Source organism: Canis aureus, chromosome 12, assembly GCF_053574225.1.
Source record: "Canis aureus isolate CA01 chromosome 12, VMU_Caureus_v.1.0, whole genome shotgun sequence".
NCBI classification, from domain to species: Eukaryota; Metazoa; Chordata; class Mammalia; order Carnivora; family Canidae; genus Canis; species Canis aureus.
The window spans coordinates 54,490,888-54,516,669 of record NC_135622.1 but is presented as its reverse complement, the minus strand read 5'-3'; the positions used below and the strand labels follow the sequence as shown (position 1 = coordinate 54,516,669).

Below are 25,782 nucleotides of genomic sequence, written 5' to 3'. Positions count from 1 at the left end.
CATTTAAGGCCAATGATTTTGTTCATTACTTTATATTTGCTGTACATGCAACCCTGTTATGAAAATACTGCTTGTGCAACTATAAAAAATATATTGTTGCACTGACAATTTGCACTTCAAATGTCATTCATTTATTCAATTTCCCAAGAAATACGTATTAATGCTTGCTTGGAAATAGGCATCCTTCTAAGCAAAGAGGATACACCCAGACAGATTAAAGAAAATACATAGTCTCAGAGTTCCCACCCTATTTGCTCTTCATTATTTTTCATATTTATGTGAAAATGATCTCCATTATTACTAAGCTGACTCTGTTTTTACTACGCTATTCATAAACATGATTCTCTTAACTTTTTCTCTGCTTTCTCTCCTTTCTGACTGGTCTTTTGGTTTCCCTATAATGTCCAGCTTTTCTTAAGCCTAAAGCACAGCACAAATTAGGAAGGAAAATAATTTCGTAACAACTATTTAGAAGACTACACACAAATAGAAGCAATGACACATAAAAGACAAACCTAAATGAGAAGGAATGTTAACTACCCTAAAAGTATGCCAGAGGAGAGACTTCCCAAGGAAGAGAGGTGAGAATCCAAGCATCATTAGAAATGTATAAAATTGCTAAAGGGAAATTCTCACTTAAATGTTCAGTTATACTTTATCATGGGGAAGAATGGAGAAATTTTAGACATTTATTTATATTATCTAAACATGTGACAGACAAATTCAAATCCCCATATTTTTGTTCTTGGTTCTCCTTTCTCTGGGTAGCTCTCCTTCCCTTTGTCTGTTTAGCAAATTCTTACATATCTTTCAAGAGTGAAATGACCACTTCCTTTGTGAAGTTTTTCCTTACCTTGTTTACTTTCCCTCCCTTCCAACTTACTCCTGGGTAAAATGGATCATGCTTTTCTTTGTGCCTTTCTGTACCCTAGACCTTACTTGTTTTCTTATAAGAATTCCTCTCTGAACTCTAAGCAATTTTAATCTATAGATTATTTTACCCTTCTATAATCAACCTCTGTCTAGTATAGAGTGCAGACCCAACAAATGTTTGTTAAATAAGAGGGAGCCTGATAACGTTCCCTTCTCCACTGAGCCTGCCTGATTGTTCTTGGGTTCTCATGTGTTTTACTCCAAACTGACTTAATATATTCTTTTCAATTGCAAGAACAAACAAATTTAACTCTATATTCCCTTTCAAGTCACACCCATTCTTGCTTGCACCACTGAACATTGTATATTTTTTTCTTTGTCATATAGGCTAAATGAACACAAGTACAATGTACGGTGCACTCTATCTGACTCATTTATTTGTGGACTATGAACTTCAGGCTGAGCCCACATTGCCATGAAATGAAAGGGAAGATAAAAGTGATGGTTTCTTTAACTGTTTCTTCATCTTCTTGCTCAAACTCGAATTTCAAGCAAAAACTTAAAAGATATTGAAGAAGCTAGCCATGATATCTCTGAGAAGAGCTTTCCAGGCAGGGGGATCAGCCACTGCAAAGGATGTAAGGTAGGGGCATGTTTGGTGTATTCAAGGAACAGCAAGAGGACCAGTGGGGTGGCAAAGAGCATGGTTAGCAAAGGTAAGACAACAATAAGAGATGAGGTAAGAAAGGGGTTTGGAGGATGTGAAACACATGAGGCCTTGCAGATGACTTTAAGGACTTTGGCTCCGGAAGATTCTGAATACAGGAATGGCATATTTAAATATATTTAAATATATATTATTTTAAAGATTCTTTGGTGGCTGATTTGAGAACATAATGTAGAGATAAGAGGGTAAAAAAAGGACACTACTCTGTTTCTGGGTAAGAAATGTTGGTGATGGTTTAGTTGATAACAGTGGAGGTGTGAGAGTGGAGGTGGTTGAATTCTGAATATGTTTTTCAGGGTGGAATTTACTGATGATTTTAGTTTGCATATAAGAGAAAGAGGAATAGGGATCCCCGGGTGGCTCAGCGGTTTTGCACCTGCCTTTGGCCCAGGGTGTGATCCTGGAGACCCGGGATCGAGTCCCGCATTGGGTGCCCTGCATGGAGCCTGCTTCTCCCTCTGCCTGTCTCTCTCTCTCTCTCTCTCTCTCTCTCTCTCACACACACACACAAATAAACAAAACATTTTAAAAGAGAGAGGGAGAAAGAGAAATAAAAGCTGACTCTGATTTCTACCCTGAGTAAATAGAAAGATGAAGTTGCCAGCAACTTAAGTGGGGAAGATTTTGAGTAGATTTTAAAGGAGCAAGATTAGAAGTTTGGCTCTGGGTGCATTAGGTCTTTTATGTCTTTAAGACATACAACTGGAGATGTCAAGTAGCAATTGGTTGAATGAGTAGGCAGTTCAGGAGAAAGGTCTGGCGTACAGATATAAATGTGGAAGTCACTGGCATATAGGTGGTACTAAAGGTTGAGAGAATGGCTAAGATCACCAAAGGAATGAGAGCAGATAAAAAAGGAAAGGTGTAAGAATCTCTAAGGACTGAGTCCTGAAACTCTAAGAAACCTGAATTCAAATCACAGATTCCCAACTCTGAAGTTGTATGGATTTCAGAAATTCATTACAGTTTCTTAATGTGTAAAATATAGACCTGATGCAAGGATTTGTGACCATACCCTGTAGGCATGAAGTACGATGTCTGCCTCATGGCAAATGCTAAGTGGTAGTTATTTGTTCTATTGTTGTTGTTATTAAAAATAACCAAAAAGTGGTTTCCAAATGGCCCCTTGATAATGTGATCCATATTTGGAGGGGTTCAGATTATAAAATCCCGTGTGGAAAGAATAGATTATCTTTAAATATTCCTACTGAACCAGGAGTATGAGAAAAAGGAGGAGGCATAAAAAAACAAGGTTTTCTTGCTAATTTTGAGGGACTTTCTCCATCCTGACCTTTCCCTCTTGGTGACATGTGACCCTGTTGATAACATTCTTCTTCTGGAATTATGTTTTCACTTAAACTTCTTCAGTTTTATGGATTTCTGTTTTCTTTTTCACTACCCTTTAAATTCTGATGTTCTCAGAATTCTATCCCACATCCTTTTCATTTCTTTAGCTTATATTATCCTCTAAATACAGATGAACCCAAAATACTTACATGTAACCAAGATTCCTGCCATGATGTTTGGATTCACATGTTTGACCACCTACTACTTACTAGACATGCTCCTTCTCACCCAGTATATTGTATATGTTATTTCTGCTCTCTGGGACCTATTCCGTACTCTCTTAACCTGATGAATACTACACATCACTCAAGCTGGAAGTCATTTACTCCTAGAACCTTTTCTGATACCTCAAATGCACTTTCATGTGTGCTAGTGTCTACCAACACACCCTACATAGGGTTAGGGGATACCCCACCTTCAATATTCACATATGGCTGAGAGAGGTCTTGAATGGAGAAAATTCAACTTCATGCATCTGAAGAAAAGCTTTGCATTTTCTACAAATATCACATAAACTATGGAAGAAAAGGGAGGGTTTATTGTGGACCAGAAGGTATCTGAAACACAAAGATGATACAGAAACAGCCAAACCAAGCAAGGAAGCAAGGAAGGAAACAAAAACATCAAGACCACAAGAGTTACTAACCCCTTAATACTATACTAGTTTTTCGTTTTTTGTATAAGTACTCTGTAGAGATGAAATTGATAATTAAACATTGCAGGCATATAGCTCTGTCTGTTTATACTGCTATGTCTGTGCATGGCTGCACACATATAGACAATTATCAGTTGAACAGCTTAATTTCTATTATACTTAGGGCACTTATTTTCATAATAAATCTTTCATTGCTTTTCTAGATTCTTTAATTAAAATAATATATTTTATTTTTGAAATCCTCAAAGAGAAAGAAAAGATAAAGCTTATGAAGATCTTATGAGTAACATATAGAAAGTTACCTCTAAAAGGCCCTATTCATATCATTTCATACAAATGTATAAATATGGATATATGTGTGCATCCCCCATTACTCAACGCTAGTTCTGGTGTTATCTAGTTTTAATGTTAAAGAATGCGATTTTCTGAGGCCCTGCTAAAATGAAAGAACTTTGAATTCTATTACCCTCACAGCCCAAGCTAAGTAATAATGTACAAATAACTCTATAGAATTTAACAACCGCAAGAATTCACAGAGTAATTAAAGGAATGTAAGCTTTTAATCACTGCCATCTGGTACCAACTAAGGGAATCACATTTAGCAAAGCTTATCACTAACCAGAAAGATCATCTATTGTTTTCTGTGCCCAATACCTCCTCCCTTCTCCCAGGGACAGCATAGCTCTTCCAGAACTGTCTGTTCCTCTGTTGAATCCATCAGAAGCAATTGTGCTTACATAACCCTACACTAGCCCCAGTTGAATGATCCAAGAGTGAGCAGTTGACATCCGCTTTTCTCCCAAACATTGGGTCTAGAGTATCAAGGAGCCCATAATCAGAACGTATTAACACTTCAAAGTAGTTGGTGACCGTGGAGAACAAGAGGGTACACTAGTACAAAGTGGCAGGAATGAGGGCTAGGGACAGAATTCTAGCAGCGGGTGTAGCTCTGATCCTGAGCTCCATCTCCACTTTTATGTAGCTATTGCTCAATCCTTCCTTGAAGTCCTTGAGCCAATAGAAACACTTCTTGGCTTAGGCTTGTTGAAGTTGTGTTTCTGGCATATGCAAAGTGCCTTGGTTAATAAACCAAACACAGTAGAAGCCTTAATGTATATGAGCTTGTGTAATTTATAATATCTAATTAGGCTTTGATTTCCCAATATAAATAAATCAGGGATTAGAGAAGGCAACATCTAAAAATCCTTTCATGGGGTGCCTGAGTGACTCAGTCAGTTAAGCATCTACCTTCAGCTCAGGTCATGGTCCCAGAGTCCTGGGATCAAATCCTGCATCAGGCTCCCTGCTCCCTGCTCTGCAGGGAGTCTGCTTCTCCCTCTCCCTCTGCCTGCCACTCCCCCTGAGTTGTGCTCTCTCACTCTGTCAAATAAATAAAGTCCTTTAAAAAATAAAAAATATGGGACGGCTGGGTGGCTCAACGGTTGAGCATCTGCCTTTGGCTCAGGGCATGATCCTGGGATCTGGGATCGAGTGCCACATCAGGCTCCTTGCATGGAGCCTACTTCTCTCTCTGCCTATGTCTCTGCCTCTGTGTGTGTGTGTCTCTCATGAATAAATAAATAAAATCTTAAAAAAATAAAAATCCTTTCAGGTTTAATATTCTATGAGACAAGGACACTCATAGATCTAATTTTAATTTTTCTCTAGAAAATATCCTCTCTGCTATGCACACCATGTTCATTTATGCAATAATCACATGGAATTGAAAAGAATAAGCATCTACTTGTAACCTCAAAATCCTTTGAAATATACCCCATGGAGCATCAGATAGATTCATCAGCTTTTAAATCAGAAAATAAAATGGAAACAAGCCTGAGAAATATAGAAAGGAATAGGCAGCTATTATAATAATCTTTTCCAGTTAGCCTTTTAATGACCTAAAATTTTCAAACCTACTCAAAACACCTACAACTTAATCATCGGTGATTTAAGGAAATTGGGAGATATGGTTATTTTTTTAACAATTCACTTGAAGATTTCTAATTATTATATAATTACTTAAATTTGATTAGCATTCACCAGTAATGATCCCAAAGAATACTGCGACTCTTAGAAGTGTGAAGTAAAATTTTAAAAGAAAGAAAAAAAGACAAAGAAAGAAGGGAAGGGAAGAGCAGGGGAACAAAGGGAAGAAGGAAGAAAAGAAAGGAAGAAAAGGACATAAATCTCAGAATAAAAGTGGAAATTCATATTTCTATGGGATAGAAGCTGAGAAACTGTAAAAAATACACAGAAGATGATATGTGCATGAAAGCAGCTGAGATTTCCTGAGCAGCATTGCCTAGGAGATGTCACAATCTACTCCTAACCTACAATATCCCATGTGTTGGGGTGTGCATTAACTCACATTTTCAATGTCCAAGATCCTCATCATGTACCACTAGGTAGGCTTATTGATCTAGTTATATATATATAATTGAAGTTCAATTTGCCAACATATAGTATAACACCCAGTGCTCATCTCGTCAAGTGCCCCCCTCAGTGCCCATCACCCAGTCACTCTATGCCCCAGCTGCCTCCCCTTCCACTACCCCTTGTTTGTTTCCCAGAATTAGGAGTCTCTCATGTTTTGTCTCCCTCTCTAATTTTTCCCACGATCTAGTTTCTAAAAGAAGAGAATTTTGAAGCTCAGGGAGTCTTGCTCAAAACCAGTGAATAATGAGAGGGTCCAGATTTCAAATCACTTCTGCTTCTGCTCCATCAACTATACTCTTTACAGCTGTATGTAAAGTCTTACAAATAGCTCCATAAGTTCTGAAAGAAAAGAATGTGGTCAACCAGAATGGGTGGACCCATTGGACAGAAGACATCCTAAAGCAGTGGTTTTCAAAATGTGGTTGTGGGACCAGGACCATTAACATCACCTGGGAACTTGTTACAAATCCATATGCACCCCCCTTCCTCATCCACAGACCTAAGTCAGACCTTAGGAGATGAACTCCAGTAATCTGTGTGTTTTAATAAGACCACAGTGTGATTCTGATGCACACTCAAGTTTGAGAACGACTGTGGAAGACCAGTGGAATACCAAGACAAAGACACCATGCACACTGCACACATGACTTTTGCTTGCTTGCTTCTTTTTTTTTTTTTCTTTTTGCCACATAGGGTACTTCTTGTTTCCATTCTTGGAGACAATTCTGTCTCCAAACTCCAAAATGTGCAATACTTTGCCTACACAAGACCGTGGTCATAATCTTTAAAAGCCCATTATGTGCTAAGCTTTGCAATAGAGTCCAACAGATACAAAAGTAAATAAGCCTCTAGTTTTCAATAACTTCAAATCTCGTGAAGGAAACAAACATATAATTAACTTTAAAACAAAATGGGCTTGGATAAATATCCAAACATGAAAACATGATAGTTTTAAGATATAGAGCTGAGTAAAAAATTCTAACTAGGGATAGATAATATGAAATGGCTTTTCATCAAAGATGTGACCTTAGCATGGTCTTTAAATAAGCAGTATCCAAGCAGAACCATACGAAGGCTAGCCAGGATAGGAGTTCATAGAGAGCAATGGTGGTTAGTGCCAAAGGAACAGTGTCGGAGGAAACCATTTCCTTGTCCCTACATTCTACCCTATGTTCTCTTTTGTATGTGCCTCCTCTAATGCTGTCACTTCTATGGCAAGCATCCTCTATCTATATTACAGCAAATAAATTCCCTAAGCTCACTCTATAACCTGAACTTTCACTTCCCTGCAATGATAAAAATGGACATTTCTCTAAATTTAAAAATCTCTTTCTATGTTCTTCCATGAGACTGCAAGTTCATTAGGACAAGCACCACCAGCTCTATTTGTCTGCCCCTATACACCTAGCCTACAACACCAGTGCCTGATGCACACAATGAGACTGGTTTACTAAAAGCACAAGACAAAATTGGGGGCAGAATAATTATCATGAGGAGAGAAAGATGTTTTTTTGGAATCAGACAGACCGAGGTTCAAATCTTGAATCAGCCTTTCTTAAATTGTATAATCTTTGGCAACTTCCTTAATTTCTCCCTTCTCAATATTTTTTTTCATTTTAAAATAGAGATAAGATTGCTTTACTGGAATGTTGTAAAATTTAAATGAGAAAATGTGTTTAAATTGCTTGGTACATAAACAACATTTAAAAAAATGATAATATTCAATGCTATATAAAAGGCATTATCTAGAAGGCAGATAAGAACTAATAAAGATTATTAAAGAAAAAAAGGGGCAACTGGGTAGCTCAGGCAGTTAAGTGTCTGCCTTTGACTCAGGGCATGATCCCAGGATCCTGGGATGGAGCCCCGCATCGGTTTCCCTGCTCAGCCAGGAATCTGCTTCTCCCTCTATCTCTGCTGCTCCTCCTACCTGTGCTCTCTGGCTCTATCTCTCTATCAAATCAATAAGTAAAATCTTTGTATTTCCCTGATGGCAAGTGATGCAGAGCATTTTCTCATGTGCATGTTGGCCATGTCTATGTCTTCCTCTGTGAGATTTCTCTTCATGTCTTTTGCCCATTTCATGATTGGATTGTTTGTTTCTTTGGTGTTGAGTTTAATAAGTTCTTTCTAGATCTTGGAAACTAGCCCTTTATCTGATACATCATTTGCAAATATCTTCTCCCATTCTGTAGGTTGTCTTTGAGTTTTGTTGACTGTATCCTTTGCTGTGCAAAAGCTTCTTATCTTGATGAAGTCCCAATAGTTCATTTTTGCTTTTGTTTCTTTTGCCTTCGTGGATGTATCTTGCAAGAAGTTACTGTGGCCGAGTTCAAAAAAGGTGTTGCCTGTGTTCTCCTCTAGGATTTTGATGGAATCTTGTCTCACAATTAGATCTTTCATCCATTTTGAGTTTATCTTTGTGTATGGTGCAAGAGAGTGGTCTAGTTTCATTCTTCTGCATGTGGATGTCCAATTTTCCCAGCACCATTTATTGAAGAGACTGTCTTTCTTCCAATGGATAGTCTTTCCTCCTTTATCGAATATTAGTTGCCCATAAAGTTCAGGGTCCACTTCTGGGTTCTCTATTCTGTTCCATTGATCTATGTGTCTGTTTTTGTGCCAGGACCACACTGTCTTGATGACCACAGCTTTGTAGTACAACCTGAAATCTGGCATTGTGATGCCCCCAGATATGGTTTTCTTTTTTAAAATTCCCCTGGCTATTCAGGGTCTTTTCTGATTCCACACAAATCTTAAAATAATTTGTTCTAACTCTCTGAAGAAAGTCCATGGTATTTTGATAGGGATTGCATTAAACGTGTAAATTGCCCTGGGTAACATTGACATTTTCACAATATTAATTCTACCAATCCATGAGCATGGAATATTTTTCCATTTCTTCGTGTCTTCCTCAATTTCTTTCAGAAGTGTTCTATAATTTTTAGGGTATAGATCCTTTACCTCTTTGGTTAGGTTTATTCCTAGGTATCTTATGCTTTTGGGTACAATTGTAAATGGGATTGACTCCTTAATTTCTCTTTCTTCAGTTTCATTTTTAGTGTATAGAAATGCCACTGATTTCTGGGCATTGATTTTGTATCCTGCCACACTGCTAAATTGCTGTATGAGTTCTAGCAATCTTGGGGTGGAGTCTTTTGGGTTTTCTATGTAGAGTATCATGTCATCGGCGAAGAGGGAGAGTTTGACTTCTTCTTTGCCAATTTGAATGCCTTTAATGTCTTTTTGTTGCCTGATTGCTGAGGCTAGGACTTCCAGTACTATGTTGAATAGCCGGGAAATACAAATCAAAACCAAAATGAGATACCACCTCACACCAGTGAGAATGGGGAAAATTAACAAGGCAGGAAACCACAAATGTTGGAGAGGATGCGGAGAAAAGGGAACCCTCTTACACTGTTGGTGGGAATGTGAACTGGTGCAGCCACTCTGGAAAACTGTGTGGAGAGGTTCCTCAAAGAGTTAAAAATAGACCTGCCCTACCACCCAGCAATTGCACTGTTGGGGATTTACCCCAAAGATACAGATGCAATGAAATGCCGGGACACCTGCACCCCAATGTTTATAGCAGCAATGTCCACAATAGCCAAACTGTGGAAGGAGCCTCTTTGTCCATCAAAAGATGAATGGATAAAGATGTGGTTTATGTATACAATGGAATATTACTCAGCCATTAGAAATGACAAATACCCACCATTTGCTTCAACGTGGATGGAACTGGAGTGTATTATGCTGAGTGAAGTAAGTCAATCGGAGAAGCACAAACATGTTCTCATTCATTTGGGGAATATAAATAATAGTGAAAGGGAATATAAGGGAAGGGAGAAGAAATGTGTGGGAAATATCAGAAAGGGGACAGAACATAAAGATTCCTAACTCTGGGAAATGAACTAGGGGTGGTGGAAGGGGAGGAGGGCGGGGGTGGGGGTGAATGGGTGACAGGCACTGAGGGGGGCACTTGACGGGATGAGCACTGGGTGTTATTCTGTATGTTGGTAAATTGAACACCAATAAAAAATAAATTTATTTTTAAAAAAAGTAAAATAAAAAAAAAAAAAAAAGAAAGGAGAGAGGGAAAAAACCCAAGGCATTTAGGAGGATGTAGTATGCTGTAAACCCCTGCTACCCCAGTCACCACCTCCATCCAAATAACTGCCACGATTCTCAGATGGTAGTTCAATGAGGGAGATAATTAAGGAACAATCTGAGGAAGCAAGGGGATGAAGAAGGGAGGTAGGAGAGAGCGAAAGACACAAAAATTGAAATAGGAGTGGGAGAGAAAGATCTCATCCTGCAGAGCCCCTGCCCTCAGGTCAGCAGGGGTTCTCCCTAAGGGTAAATATTACCACCCCCATTCCCAAGAGAAGACACACTTGACCTCTCTATTCCTGTCTGTTCCACATCCATCCATCCACACTCTACCCATCTGTAAGTGATGGATAGGTGAGTAACCCAAGACAAGTGACCGAACATAGATACTTACATCCAGATACAGGATTGGAAGTGAAAAACCCACTAACAACAAAAATAACCGGATAAATATAAAAAGTAGAAGATAATTCTTCTTGGAAATTAAAAATGGAATCCTACATCTTAAAGTGTAAAAATCTCCAATTAATAGAGTAGTCATGTCTAAATACTGAATTTCTGAATTACATAATTGAACAGAAGTACTCCTCAATAAAGCCAAAAATAAATGATGAGAGAAACAAAATGACACAAAAGAAAAATTTAGGAATTTAAATAGTCATCTAAAAGGAGAAGGAAATACAGGCAGGGAAAAATTAAATGAATTGCCAAAAGAGTCAAGTGATCAGATTGAAAAATTCTCACTGGTGTCAAGTGGGAAAAATAAAAATATAATTACAGTTAGGCATATGCTAGTGTGATTTTTTTGAAACCTAAAGGATAAGTTAAAAAAAATAATCCCAAAAGTATCTGGAAAAAACTACAACGTACATAGCAAATAAAGAGTCTCATACTGACATCAGCTTTTTTATTTGCAAAATGCATCCTGAAAGACAATGCAGTAATATTTCAAACTTCTGAGAAAAAAAATGTTTTCAATCTGAAATTCTAAACCCGGAAAATCTATTATATCATCCCTATACCTACCATTTCCTACAAGTAGGAAAGCAAAATTAAATCAGTAAATTCAGACGTAATTATTACATAATTCTTACATGACTTTAAAATAGCAGGGGTGGGGGCAGGGGCAGCCCCCATGGTGCAGCAGTTTAGGGCCGCCTGCAGCCCAGGGCGAGATCCTGGAGACCCCAGGATCGAGTCCCACGTCAGGCTCCCTGCATGGAGCCTGCTTCTCCCTCTGCCTCTCTCTCTCTGTCTGTCTCTCATGAATAAATAAATAAAAATCTTTAAAAAAAATTAAAAATAGCAGGGGGAATGCGGTGACTCGGTGACAGACCCTGAGGGGGGCACTTGACGGGATGAGCACTGGGTGTTATGCATATGTTGGCAAATCGAACTCCAATAAAAAAAAAATACCAAAAAAAGTTCCTAATAAAAGAATTACAATTTGGAAATATTACTGTAAAGTGTCCCTCTAAAATACCAGTAATATTTGGAAGGCAGCTTTTAATAGTTAACATTCTACATCTGATGATGTTCTAAGCAACTGGAATTCATTTAAATCTTAGAACAAAAAAAAAAAAAACAAAACAAAAAAACAAAAAAAACAAAAAACAAAAAAAATAAATCTTAGAACAACCATCTGAGATAAGCATCTTATGCCTCCATGTCTTATAGAAGAGAAAAGGAGGGCACAGGGATCCTAGGTAACTTGTCCAGGGTCCTACAGCTCACAAGTGTTGGACTCACAATTCAAATTCAAGACAGTCACCAGACTCCCTGCTCTTCACCATTGTCCTATACATTGCTTAGATTTAGTGGTTAATTCACAAGATGTATGTAAAATTCTAAATCGAAACCTGTTAACAATTCAAGGGGAATCAATGAAGAATCGATTAGGTCTCTCAAATTACCTGACATAAAAATAGGAACAAAGAATATATGATTAGTCCAGTAAGTATAATGAAAGGCAAACAAGCAGACAAAATAATCAAATATAAAAGTAATAAAACAGCAAAGTAATTTTCAGCATCAGTGATTATAATAAATATAAATGGCTACATTTACTTATAAAAAGTTCAAGATTTTCATTCAGAGAAAATTAAAATTCAGTTTTATGTAAGCTACAGATGACTTACCTAAAAATGCAAAAGAAAATTTGAAAATGGACAAATATACACAAAGTACACACAATACACAATCTCCAAATCTAAGTGTATTCATTGATAAATTTTACCAAGTACTTAAAAAAAGGTACTATCAAAATATTTCACAGAATCTTCCAGAAAGTTGAAAACAACTCATTCACAGTTATTTACAAACTTTGTTTATCCTTGATTAAAGCCTATGACCCTAAAAAAATAGAAAACTATAGCCCAAGCTCTTCTATAACTATAGGTGCAAAACTTCCACACTATTAAGTAAACAAAATTCTACTGGATTATGCAATAATAACAATGCACCACAGCTCATATAATAAAGATGCAAGGTTGGTATAAAACTAGAAAATCAATGTAATGTACCATATAAACAAAAGACAAAATCATATGAGTACCCAAGTGCTACAGAAATGCATTCAATAAAATCTAATGGCCATAATGAGAAAAATCGTTAATAAACTGAATATAAGGGATTGCCCTTACTCTGATAAAGAGTATCTCAAAAAAAGAAAGTGTAGCAAACATTAGACTTAGTGGTAAAACACTGATTTTTTTTTCCCCAGGGATTGGTAGAGAAACAGTCATAATGTCAGTAATCATTTCTATTCAACATAGAATATATGGTACAATAAATCAAGAAAGGGAAGTATAATCTATAAGAACTTGAAAGGAAAAGAAAAATGTGGCAATAGATATTCACAAATTATATGACTGCATTACTGAAAATTCCAAAGAATTTAAAGAAAATAATGAGAATTAACAATTAAATTTAAGGAAATATCTAGACACAAGAGCAAAGGAAAAACAAAACAAAATAAACCACTTCAGGGATACTAGTCTTTGCAAGATAATTTTCACATAGTTTTGTCAAGCCAATTAATATGCTTGGATCTTATTTCTAAAGCTTACTTTAAGTCAATACTTCATAAATTAGAATATGTTTTCAATATTATTTGGAAAACTATATGAAGAAATCATGCTATGGGTTGGCAATAACAAAACTGAGTCCCAGCACACTCCATGTCCCAAATCCTAGGCAATAATGTCTCAGAAGATTGCATAGTTTTTGAAAGCTACATCTGGAATATAGAACCTCATCTTAAAACTGAGCTTTTATCTAATCTCTTAGCAGGAATATGAGCCATATTCCTTACAGAACAGGCAGTGGTTTAGCAGTAGAACCGCTTTCTAGTTTGACCTGGCAAATCTCATTTGATTTATGAAACTCACCTAAATTTCCTAAGCCTCAATTTCCTCCTGGTTCCTGATGAGGGAAATATATCCAAGGTTTATACTTGGAGCACAATTACTTTTGACATGGCACGGAGTCAACATATTTGAAATATTCAATTCTAGAATACAACCATAAGCTCATCTCCTTGAATTGTTCATCAGAGGACAGAAAAAAATAATTAAAGCAACAGAACAGCGAATATTCTAAGACAGCATTATATATTTATATATATATATTTATATATATATATTTATATATATTTATATATATATTTATAATACCAAAATTCCGTTTAAATTCTAATCTTTATTCTTTTATTTATTCACCGAGTACCAGTTTTGTGTCACTTATAAGAAGACTCAATCCTTTCAGAGAATTCACAGTGAAAAATAAGAGTCACACTGGAAGTGCTTGGGGAGCACTTTTCCTGCATTTTCTCTACTCATGGTCATTGTTAGGACAGGGATTACAGATCATTGAGTACCTCAAAGTCATGAGTGACAAGTTACCCAGTGAAGAAGTACCCAACTTTGCACAGCAACTGACTAACCCTTGGTCCTCGGATACTGACTCAGTGGAAATCCTACCTCAGTCCAGTTCTCTGCACACCCTGTCCTGGGAAAGCTGTAGAGCATTGCATCCACTCATCTTCAACCCGGCCCTCAAAGTGTCCTTCAGCATCCCTCTAGTACCCATTGGGGACCACCCCTGGTTGTGCCAACCTCAGCTGAGTACTCTGCCCCCTGGGCTACCCTGAATTTAGTTTCTCAACTTAAAAAAAAATGCACTGATAACAATTGAAAGGGGAGGATCCTATGACCTACTGTCCACAGCACCATCTGATGTGTCTTCTCATTTCTTAAGAGAATAAATTCTTATCAGCAAATATTATTTTTTTCAGAAATCAAAGCCATAAAACCTGGCTTACTCTCCTATAAATAGGCCCCCAACAAGACCTCGTACCACATTAAAAAGACTCTTAACTGAATATGTTTTAAAAATAGAGGAATTGGGATGAGACTCAAATCTTCTCTGATCATTTCCCACTTGCTCTTTGCTCCCCCAAGACACCCGCTGGAGCTACTACACTAACATGGCCATTCTCACATTTTGGTTCTGAGCCCACTGGGAGCTGAGAGGATCCTTCCCAAGTTCCCAGGCTCTGTGATCCAGTCCCAAAACATCAGCCCTTTGATGGGTAATTAAGGGTACATCGATGTACACACCCTCATTTTACTTCATTTTACTTAAAAATAAGTAAATTACAAATAATCTATTGAGTAAAAATATGGTATTTCCCAATCAAAAGTAATGTCTTTTAGAGTTTCGTGAGTATTTAGAGTTTCAAGTAGTCTATCAAGAAATCTGGCCAGCCTGCCTGGCAAAGTTGGACAGCTCCTGCAGCCCGAGTGTGCCTACCAATATTTGAGGTTCCTACATGTGTGGGGAAGGATACTCTGGCATACATAAAGCATCAAGGCCATTATGAAATTGCTCTGCTTTTCAATTGCAACTATTCTTGCTTTTTAATTAAAAATTGCTGTTAACTGTCCTCTGTTATTGCCACTTTGTTATGGTTTATTTGATCAAGTCTATAAGGTATGGTGATATACATTTAAATCAAGAATAATTTGGGGGCACCTGGAGGGCTCAGTCAGTTAAGCATCTGACTCTTGGTTTCAGCTCAGGTCATGACCTTGTGGTCGTGGGATCGAGCTCCACATGGGGCTCTATACTCAGTGTGGAGTCTGCTTCAGATTCTTTCTTCCTCTCACTCTGCCCCTCCCCACTGTACCCTCTCTGTGTCTCTCTCAAATAAACAAATAAAATATTTTGTTTTCTTTTTTAAAAGAGAATACTTTGGACTTCACTTTGTCTGATGACTGGATTTTAAAACATTATTTTCACTGTGTTTCATTCAATCACATAACGTTTTTCCCAGCACTTGTTTGGGGCCAGGCCCTGCTCAGAGTATGAGAACACAGTACTGAGCAAAGCATTCCAAAGCCCCTGCCCCTTGTGGATCATGGGGGTCTCATCCATATCCTATGGTTAAAGTGAATATATAACAATCTTTCCTAAGGTTTGCTTTCATTTTCATTTCATTTTGATAACTGAGTTCTTTTTCAAGTGGAAAAAAAGAACGGTATAGGTGATGTCCAGGGAATTCTCTTCCTCAAGGTAAAATACAATCAAAACAGTTTGACACTTTGGCACTAGATGATGTCTGAGTTCCTGTGATACTCTTCTTCGGGGATGCTGCTCAAGGAACTAGGAAAATACTAAAACAGCATTCTTTACACAGTCTCAGCCTAAAGCCCACCAAACCCTGCTTTACTAACTGCCTAAACCTGCTACTTTAGACCCAAATTTCCCTTAATAAATTTAATTCAGCATAGCCATCATGTCAGCACTTACAAATCGGACTCCCCCTCAAGCCTGTGCCACCTCCCTCTCTCTACGACTGGTATGGGCTTTTATTTCCTGCTGGGCACTTGAGCTAAAGCCTCACTGCACGTCTTCTGGGCAGTGAATACAATTCCAATATAGGCAAGCCGGCTCAGTGAAAATTACTCATGGTTCAGTATGTGCGGGTTGCCTAGCAGAGGAATATAGGCTTTGTAATCATTCCATTCATTGGTCTGAGCTGAACTTCTGATGGGAAATTGTAATGAGGCTGAATTACCGCTACTCTCCAAATAACCGATACATCTTCCAGATGGGGTGAAGGGTGGGGTTTCCAAAACCACTCCATTGTTTTAGGTGTGTGTCTGTGCATTTTAATTTCCAGAATCCATTTTTATTAAGTCTCATCCTGGGGAAAGAACACAAGCTTTTTAGGCTGGTCCTCCCTGCTTTCTATCAAGTTCCCACCTCCTTCTGGCTGCTTGAAATGAGACATTCTTACCCTCTCTGCTTTGTCGTATGTAAAGTGGGAAATTTTTTTCACCTATGCTGTGGATTTTGAAATTAGAGATGAATTCAGTAAAATTTCCAGCAGTTGTCTGCACCTTCATTTCTGAATTTGAATAAGCTTTTGGTCTGCTCCATTTATAATGCAACAGTATTTATTGATTTATTTTTATTTATTTATTTATTGAGCAATATTTAAATATGTCTTTTAATGTGTATATGTTGATGTCAAAAGCTCAAGTGAGAAATTAAAGGAGCTTCAGAGTGAAATAAGTCAATCGGAAAAGGACAAACATATGGACTCATTCATTTGGGGAATATAAAAATTAGTGAAAGGGAGTAAAGGGAAAGGAGAGAAAATGAGTGAGAATATCAGTGAGGGTGACAAAACATGAAAGACACCTAACACTGGGAAATGAACAAGGGGTAGTGGAAGGGGAAGTGAGTGGGGGGTTGGGGTGACTGGGTGATGGGCAATGAGCGGGGCACTTGGCGGGATGAGCACTGGGTGTTATGCTATATGTTGGCAAATTGAACTCCAATAAAAAATATTTTAAAAAATAAATAAATAAAGGAGCTTTGCAGATTAGCTAATCTCATGGTTTAATTTTTTCAATGTACCGGAGATTTTTTCTTTAAATAAAAGCTTCTTTGATATCCTGAAATGGATAGATGAAACATGAGTTTTGCTAGAAGAAACAGAAGAAGAAGCCTAAAAATGCATTTTGCCCCCCTCCCCTGGCCCCAAATTGAGCCAGAAGGACTTCACTGAACTTCTTTGACCCTATTAAATCTAATTTGAAAGCTACTAACCACACTTTCTATCATATAGATGAGGTAATTTAGAACCAGTATAGACAAAAAGACTTTTCCAAGATCACATAAACACTGGCTAGGATTAGAATCTCAGTGTGCCAATCTGGGGCCTAAGTTTTATATTCAGCTTAACTATATTATTCAGTCAATAAGTATTGAGGGAAGACGATTGTGCCAGGTTTTGGAAGGGTTAAATATGGTAAAGTCTCACCCCTGCTCTTGAGCAGGTGAACAAAACTGACCACACACCTCCAAGTAAGTTTGAGATGGAATAAGACAAATTCAGTTAGAGGGAGCACAATATATTCTTTCACCATGGAGAAGTGAAAAAAGAAATGATTTGTTCTGTTGTAATATGATGTTGGAAGCCAAGAGTAATTGCTTTTAAAGAGAGCCTTTAAAGGATGGAATAATCACCAGGCAGGAATACAGAAAGAACATGCCAAGAGTAAGACAGAGATTCACAAAGGCATAGAATCAGGAAAGCATCTTCTAGGAACAATGAATATTTCAAGTTTGCTGGACCATAATTACACATGGGAAGTGGCGAGAAATATGAATTTCATTTTAATTTTGTTCAATGTTGTGCAGGGTCTGAATGTCTGGCCAAGAAGCTTGGACTTGATCCTGCAGGCAGGGAAAAGCCATTGAGAGATTAGGAAGACTTGGAGGAATTATTCGGAGCTGTGTTTTAGGAAGATTGCTCTGATGCTAATTTCAAGCAAAACTTACACTTAACAACCTATTTTTTCGATATGGCATTATTAATAAAATAAAAATAGAAGTAAGTTATAATAAACCTTATTTTAGACAGTTTTTATTTACAGAAAAACTGTGAAAATAGCATAGTTTTATATTATCAATATATTCTGTACCTACCCCTATTATTAACATCTTTAATAATGTTAGTTATTTAATACTTTCTGGATATTTGACTCTTAACAAATGAATTAATTATATATGTTATCTCTCATTCTATGGGCTGTATGTTCTTTTTCTTCACAGTATCTTTCGGTGTGCAAAAATATTATTTTTGGAGAAGTCCAAATTATGATTTTTTCCCTTTCTTGTTGGTGCTTTTGATGTTATATGGAAAGAATCCATTGCCAAACCCAAACTCATGGAGATTTATTCCTATGCTTTCTTCTAAGATTTTTATAGTTTTAGCTCTTAAATTTAGACCTTTGATTCATTTTACATTAATTTTTGCATATAATATATGGTAAAGATCTAATTTCATTCTTTTGCATGTGGATATCTAGTTGTTTTAGCACCATTTGTTGCAGAGACCATTTTTCCCATACTAAATTCTCTTAGCATCCTTGTTGAAAACCAGTTGACCATAGATAAGTGGTTTATTTCTGGACTCTCACCTAGTTATCTACATATCTACCATTACTCCAGTACCACACTCTGGATCACTGTAGCTTTGTAAGTAAGGTTTAGTGAGTTTTGAAGTGTGGAATTGTGACTCCTATAAATTTATTCTTCAGGATGGCTTTAATGTTCTGAGTCCCTTGTGATTCCATAAAAATTTTGGGATCCTCTTTTCTGAATGTGCATAAAGGACATTTGGGAGTTTGATAGGGATTACATTTAATCTTTCAATAACTAGGAAAAGTATAGCTTTCTTAATGATTTATTTAGGCCTTTATTTTTTTCCAGTAATGTTCTATAATTTCCAGCATATAAATCTTGCTCTTCCTTGGTTAAATATTTTCCTAAGTTTCTTAGTGTTTTAGATGCCATTCTAAATGGAATTGTTTTCATAATTTCCTTTTCAAGTTATTCATTGATAGTGTATTGAAATAAAACTTATTTTTGTATATTGATCATGTAATTCTCTGACTTTTCTGAATTTGTTTATTAATTCAAATAGTTTTATGGGGGTATTAGTTAGGACTTCCTATATACAAAATCATGTCATCTACCAATATAGATGTTTACTTTTTTCCCTCTATGGAACTTTTATTTCTTTTTCTTGCTTGACTCCTCTGGCTAAGACTTTTAATATAATGTTGAATAATAGTGGAGAAAGAGGGCATTCTTGCTTCATTCTTGATTTTAGGGAAAGCTTTTCGTCCTTCTAAGTATGATGTTAGTTGTGGATTCTTCATAAATATCTTTTGTCAGTCATCAAAATTAAGACTCTCTCACTATTTTAATACCCATATCTCAATGGTTAAATTCTCAGTGGTCCTACCTTCTGTTCTTTCCACAAACTAATCACTAAACATGCTTGATGGTTTTGTTTTTGTTTTTTTCCAAAATCTGGGGGAAAAGAGAAAAATACTATTAGTTATTGAGCATTTACTATCTAAAAATATTAGTTATTCTATCATTTCTCAATATAGAGATTATAACCCTGATTTTCAAATAAGGAAACCAGTGATTAAATACCTTGTAGAAGTCACACAGTTAGTAAGAGATAAAGGTGAGAGGGTCTGTGTGACTCTAAAATACATCTTCTGCCCTGTGAGAATTTCTAGAACAGAGTAGGCAGTCAGAGTCACACTTGCACAAGTAGTACCTGAGAGTTGAGAATGACCTGGGGGCAGGGAACAGATTTTTCTCTTGATAAGGACATGTTTCTTTAACAGAGGTTAGCAGGATTACTCAAAAGTGCCAGTCACTTGAAGATTCACACCCTTCAAACCTGTTGAGTCTAAGACCTGGGAATATGTGCAAGGCCCTGAGGATAAGGAGGAAAATAAGTGGAGCCAAAGGCAGGGGAGGCTTGGGAACAAAACTGAGAAAACCTTTAGGGAAAGGCATGCAGGGAGACTAAAATTCATTGGTGAATGCTTTGGAAAAAAAATTTTTTTTTGATGTTACTTAAGTCTGAAACATGGGGTCTTCTGCTAACGTGGCCTGAGTCAGTCTGTTCAGGGAAAGGTTAATGCCTGTGTGCTGTGTGTGTGTGTGTGTGTGTGTGTGTGATGGGGGGGGGCATGTCACTTGGGTTTAAATCCATGAAAAGATAAACATAAAAGCTCAGCATCCAAGGGAACCTGGGTAGTTCAGTCAGTTGAACATCCAGCTCTTGATTTTGGTTCAGGTCATGGTCTCAGGATTGTGGAATTGAACCTTGCATCATGCTCTGAGCTAGATGTGAAGCCTGCTTAAGATTGAGATCCTTCTCAATCAGAGACAGTTATCATTATGACCTCACTCATATTTGGAATTTAAGAAATAAAACTGGATCATATGGGAAGGGAAATAAAAATAAAACAAAACAAAATCTGAGAGGGAGACAAACCATAAGAGACTCTTAATTATACAAAACAAACTGAAGGTTGCTGGAGGGGAGGAGGCAGGGGGTGGGGTAACTGGGTGATGGGCATTAAGAAGGGCATGTGATATAATGAGCACTGAGTAGTATATTAGACTGATAAGTCACTGAACTCTATCTCTGAAACTAGTAATACATTATATGTTGATTAATTGAATTTAAATTTTAAAAAAATTTAAAAAAAGGATTCTCTCTCCCTCTTCACCTGCCCCTCCCATCTATCTCTCTCAAAAAAAAAAAAAAAAAAAAGCTCATAATCCAGTACCACTTCTTTCTCATCTTGTTTGTCTCTCCTGCAAACAAAACTTCATCTATATAGATTATTCTTTTTTTAAGATTTTATTTATTTATTCATGAGACACACACACACAGAGGCAGAGACATAGACACAGGGAGAAGAAGGCTCCAAGCAGGAAGCTAGATGTGGGACTCGATCCTGGGACTCGGGGATAACACCCTGAGCCAAAGGCAGACGTTCAACCACTGAGCCACCCAGGCATCCCTATACAGATAATTTAGAACACTGAAATGTAAAATTTTTCTCCTCTTAAAGAATATTCTCAGTATTCCAGCATGGGATATTCATGAGATAAGAAACTATTTCGATTGCCTGAGTTCAAATAATAGCTTTCATACTTACTAGTTAGATGATTTAGGCTTAGTAATGAGATTCTTTTGTTTCCCCATCTGTAAAATAGGATGCTAAAAGTGTTTACCTCATAGAATAGAACTTTATACAGATATACACTTAAAACTGGCTGATGCATAATATGTGCTGTATATTTACTATTATTTTTTATTATTACCATTAATGATGAGATGATGATGTAGTCTAAAAGCCCAGAACATGACTGCACAAGACAAGGTACTACATGGTATTTGTTGAGTGAATGAATGGGTTCATGAAAATTCTACCAAGGTAATTTCTACCAAATTAATTTCTGCCAGAAATTTAATTAATTTCTACCAGAGTAATTTCAAACCACAAAGATCTCACAGAAACAAAGCTAAGCATTTAATAAATCAGGATTCCCGGTATTCAAGATATAAGGTGGTTAGGAGTTATATTCTCCAGACCCTTTATAGAGCAATGAAATAAAAAATGATGTTTGAAGTAAGCTCCTCAAATAATGTCCGCTCTATACAACATCTGAAGATTTCTTCTGATGACCAAACAAAACAGAACTATTATTGCCTTAGCACTGTTAATTAGAAACAAAACCCTTAGAAACCTTTCTTTCTTTGATTTAGTTGTTCCAACTTATGAAATAAAATAAATACACCCACAAAAGAAAAACATTTTACGCACAAAGATGTTCACCATATTATTTATAATAGAAAAAAGATCTCAATTAGCTAAATAGCTAAATACAGCAAGATGAATAATCAAATTGGCAAATATACCATGAAATGAGTATTAGCCAGACTTTTTAAATGTGACATGCTAAGAATGTTGGTCATATTATATAAAGCTCTCTTAGAAGATATTTGTATCAGCATGTAGAAATGATTGCCACATTTCTGGGGAAAGAAAAAAAACTCACATATCTGGAACATGTTTTATTTAACCTAAGATTTATGATAAGGTCTAAAAGTTCTTTAAATAGTCTGAATTTTTTTTGTAAAATTCTGTTTAAATGGCTAGAGTCCAGATTTATAGTAAATACTATGTCTACATCTATGACTTCTCAATCATGTAAGCACTAATGCCTGGGAGCTCCTCTAAGTCCAGGTTGATGTACCACCAGGACATCAGTTATAAACCTATGTATTAAGACAAAATATATCGGATGCCAAACCTGCAGGCATGCCACTCAAAGACTCGTACAGGGTTAGGCAAACTATGGCCCATGAACCAGACCTGGCCCATGACTGTTTTTGTCTGGCCTATAAGCTAAGAATGAATGGCTTTTCATTTTTAAAGCGTTATGCAGGTAGGATAAGGAAGAAAAAGTGATGAGACAGAGACCATACGTGACATGCAATACCTAAATATTTATTTTGACCATTTGCAGAAAAGTTTGTCAACCTCTGCTATTAGAACAATGCCAAGATGCAGCAGGATTTCAACAGACAAACCTCATGTCTGCCCTTTTCTTTTGCACGCAAACTGAAATTTAATAATTTTCCCAAAATGGTTTGAACTTGTTAATTGGGGGATTTGTAAACAGAACTTCAGGAATGACATTAAAGGTTGCTAAACTGTCTGAAATTTAATTTTTCCAACATAAAGTCCACTGAACCTTAGATGGAGAAATAGAAGGGAGATAATAACGAGTATTAATTCTTTACACAAATACGAGTGTTTCTAATGTACAACCAAATTGAATCTTTGGTATAGACCTACGAGAAGCTTCTTCATTAGGTAACACTGTAAAAATGCTGAAAGCTAGTGATTGCATACATTTGAAAAAATCCAGAATGTTATTTAAATTTAAAGAGTGCATCATTCAGACTAATTTATCACTCAGCAAGGGATTTGAGCCTAACAAAATAATACTTGAGAGAACATTGGTGTGATAGTTCAATAGATTGCTATGCATGCCTCTTCACACTAACGAAGCCCATCCTGGTTTTTGGGTCAGTGTTTAGTTTGGCTGAAATATCTTATTTTGATAGGCCTTCACTGATTCACTCAAATTAATGAGGCCTTCCTGTATCTGGCTAATGAAAGGTCTTTGCAAAGCCTATGAGTTCTGCTCCACTTGTCAAATGTGACCAGAAGATTCCTAACAATGTCAAGAGGGAAAAGAACATCATTTGATGGTACAATTTGGAGAGTATTTCAGGAGAAGGCAGTCTAGCTGAGCACCATGGAAATTTTTGAGACTGCCACAGACTCACGGTTTTTCTGGGGTCTTTGCCCATTCATGGGTGAGCCAGCATAAAGACAAGTGTCCCAGAACAAACTCTATATCTGTGTGAACTTGAGCTAAGCACTTTACTTCGTTGGGCCTCAATTTGCTTAAACATAAATCAAAATCAAAAGTGTGTTGGGGTGGGGTTAAATGATTTATCAATGTCTAAGGACTCAAAGGTCCTTTGCTGCTTGGATTCTGAGATTATCCTAAAATCACATAGGAAACTAGGAGCAAAATCAGGACCAGAATCCTTTCTCTGGCCCTAGGGCCAGGTCTGAGTGCTACCTACTGTTCACTGCATATCAAGGATTCGCTCTACACATCCAAGCCATGGTATTTCTCCAATTCTCTCTCCTATACCAATCCTGGAGAATGTCACACTTGAGTGTACTCCCTGATGGCTCTCCCTACTGTACTCCAGCCCACATCCCTTCTCTGGTTAGACTTTTCCTGAGTTCCTTTATAGTTGTTAAAAATAGAATTGATCATTCATTATTCACTCATATATTCAATCTACTATTTTTGAAATACTAAATAATCAGTAGCATTTAACCAACATCCATTTTTGGCTCAATAGCTATGTTCCAGGCTTCTGAAGACTTGAGATCTGTCCTCAGGTGACTTCAGGATCAACAGAACCCAATTTACTCAGCGTCTGATTCCCTACCCACTTTGCCCCTAGCCAATCAGACCCACTGCACAGATAAAATTCCCCCACCTCACACTGAATTAACATTATATCAAAGTAACTTTATACCAGAATACTGTTCCAAACCTTGGGATTGCTCTCCCCTATGACATCATCCTAATCCACTCCACATATCCTTGCTGCTTAAAGTCCAATACGCTTTCTTCACATTGTTCTGTACTTCCCTAAACCTCCTTCTTGGGTTCTTTCTGCTGTTTCTCTTGAATCTGCATTTTTATAGTGAAACTTACCTACATATGTAATTACTTTGCTATGCATCTCCTCTGATCTAACCACAGTCTGGCTAGCCCCAAGAATTCCACTTCCCCTGTAGTCCCCTCCAACAAAGGACTATAAGATCAGCATCCTTCTTTCACCCACATTGTTCCAGATCTTCCTTCATCTTTATGTAGAACTTTCTCCAATTGGAAATCAGGCATCTATGTCCAAACAGATCCTGTGAAATAACAAATAGAGTTTATTTGCATATTAACTGGAGAGTCACACTGGTTATCACAGTTTTACCACAAGCACAGATTAGGGACGCATGGGTAGCTCAGTGGTTGAGCGCCTGCCTTCAACTCAGGCCGTGATCCCAGAGTCCTGAGATCAAGTCCTGCATCAGATTCCCTGTAGGGAACCTGCTTCTCCCTCTGTCTCTCTCTGCCTCTCTGTGTGTGTCTCTCATGAAGAAATAATAAAATCTTTTTAAAAATGCACATATAAATGATTGATTTAATATCCTTTTGTTAATACAAATACAGGAATATGAATCATTATATAAATAAAAAAGTTCACTTGGCAAAGCTCTAAAAACAAAGAAATTCATGGGGAAACAACAAAAAGGGCTCCTACTGGTGAAAATCTGGGAACAAGAAACTTCCACTTCAGCATATTTAACTACTCCAAGGCCACCTGAGTGTATAAAGCTCTATCTACCCACCTAGGCAGAATGCTTGAGCATTAGAAGGGCTGCCAAGAAGTTTGGACAGAAGCCAAGCAGGCAGCCAAGCTGAGATTCTAGGCCAGGAAAGATATCAATCAGGTCAAACCCACCTGGCTGGTTTATGACTTCTGGAAACCTCCAAGACTGATGGTCAACATGCAGACCCTCAGATACAACCACCATACCTTTCCTTGCCCAGAAATTTGAGAGTTAGTGAAACTGTAGTACTTATTTATTTATTTAATTTTTTTTTTAAGATTTTATTTATTTATTCATTATAGTCACACAGAGAGAGACAGAGAGGCAGAGACACAGGCAGAGGGAGAAGCAGGCTCCATGCTGGGAGCCCGACGTGGGATTCGATCCCGGGTCTCCAGGATCGCGCCCTGGGCCAAAGGCAGGCGCCAAACCGCTGCGCCACCCAGGGATCCCTGTAGTACTTATTTAAAGTGCTTATTTACAGATGAAGAATTTGATGCCTAAGGAGGAGAAATGATTTGTTCAATATCACAACATCAGTTTGTAGTAGAAGGGAACTAAAACTCAAGCTGCTTGTTTTATCATCTGTTTCTGTTATGCAATGTGGCGATGGGTAGAACAGGAATTTTAAACACACTACCACAAAAGAAACCAAAATAAATCACTTAATAAATCAGATAATGGCAAATATTATAAAGATACATATATCTATGTATCACATGTAAAAGATATTGGACATATATAAT

General features: G+C 37.2%; 1 long non-coding RNA gene across 3 annotated transcripts in view; it reads right to left on the bottom strand.

Annotated features, from left to right (window-relative positions):
• Positions 1–25,782, bottom strand: part of LOC144281221 (uncharacterized) — a 366,661-nt gene that overhangs the window by 256,306 nt on the left and 84,573 nt on the right. The window lies entirely within an intron of this gene.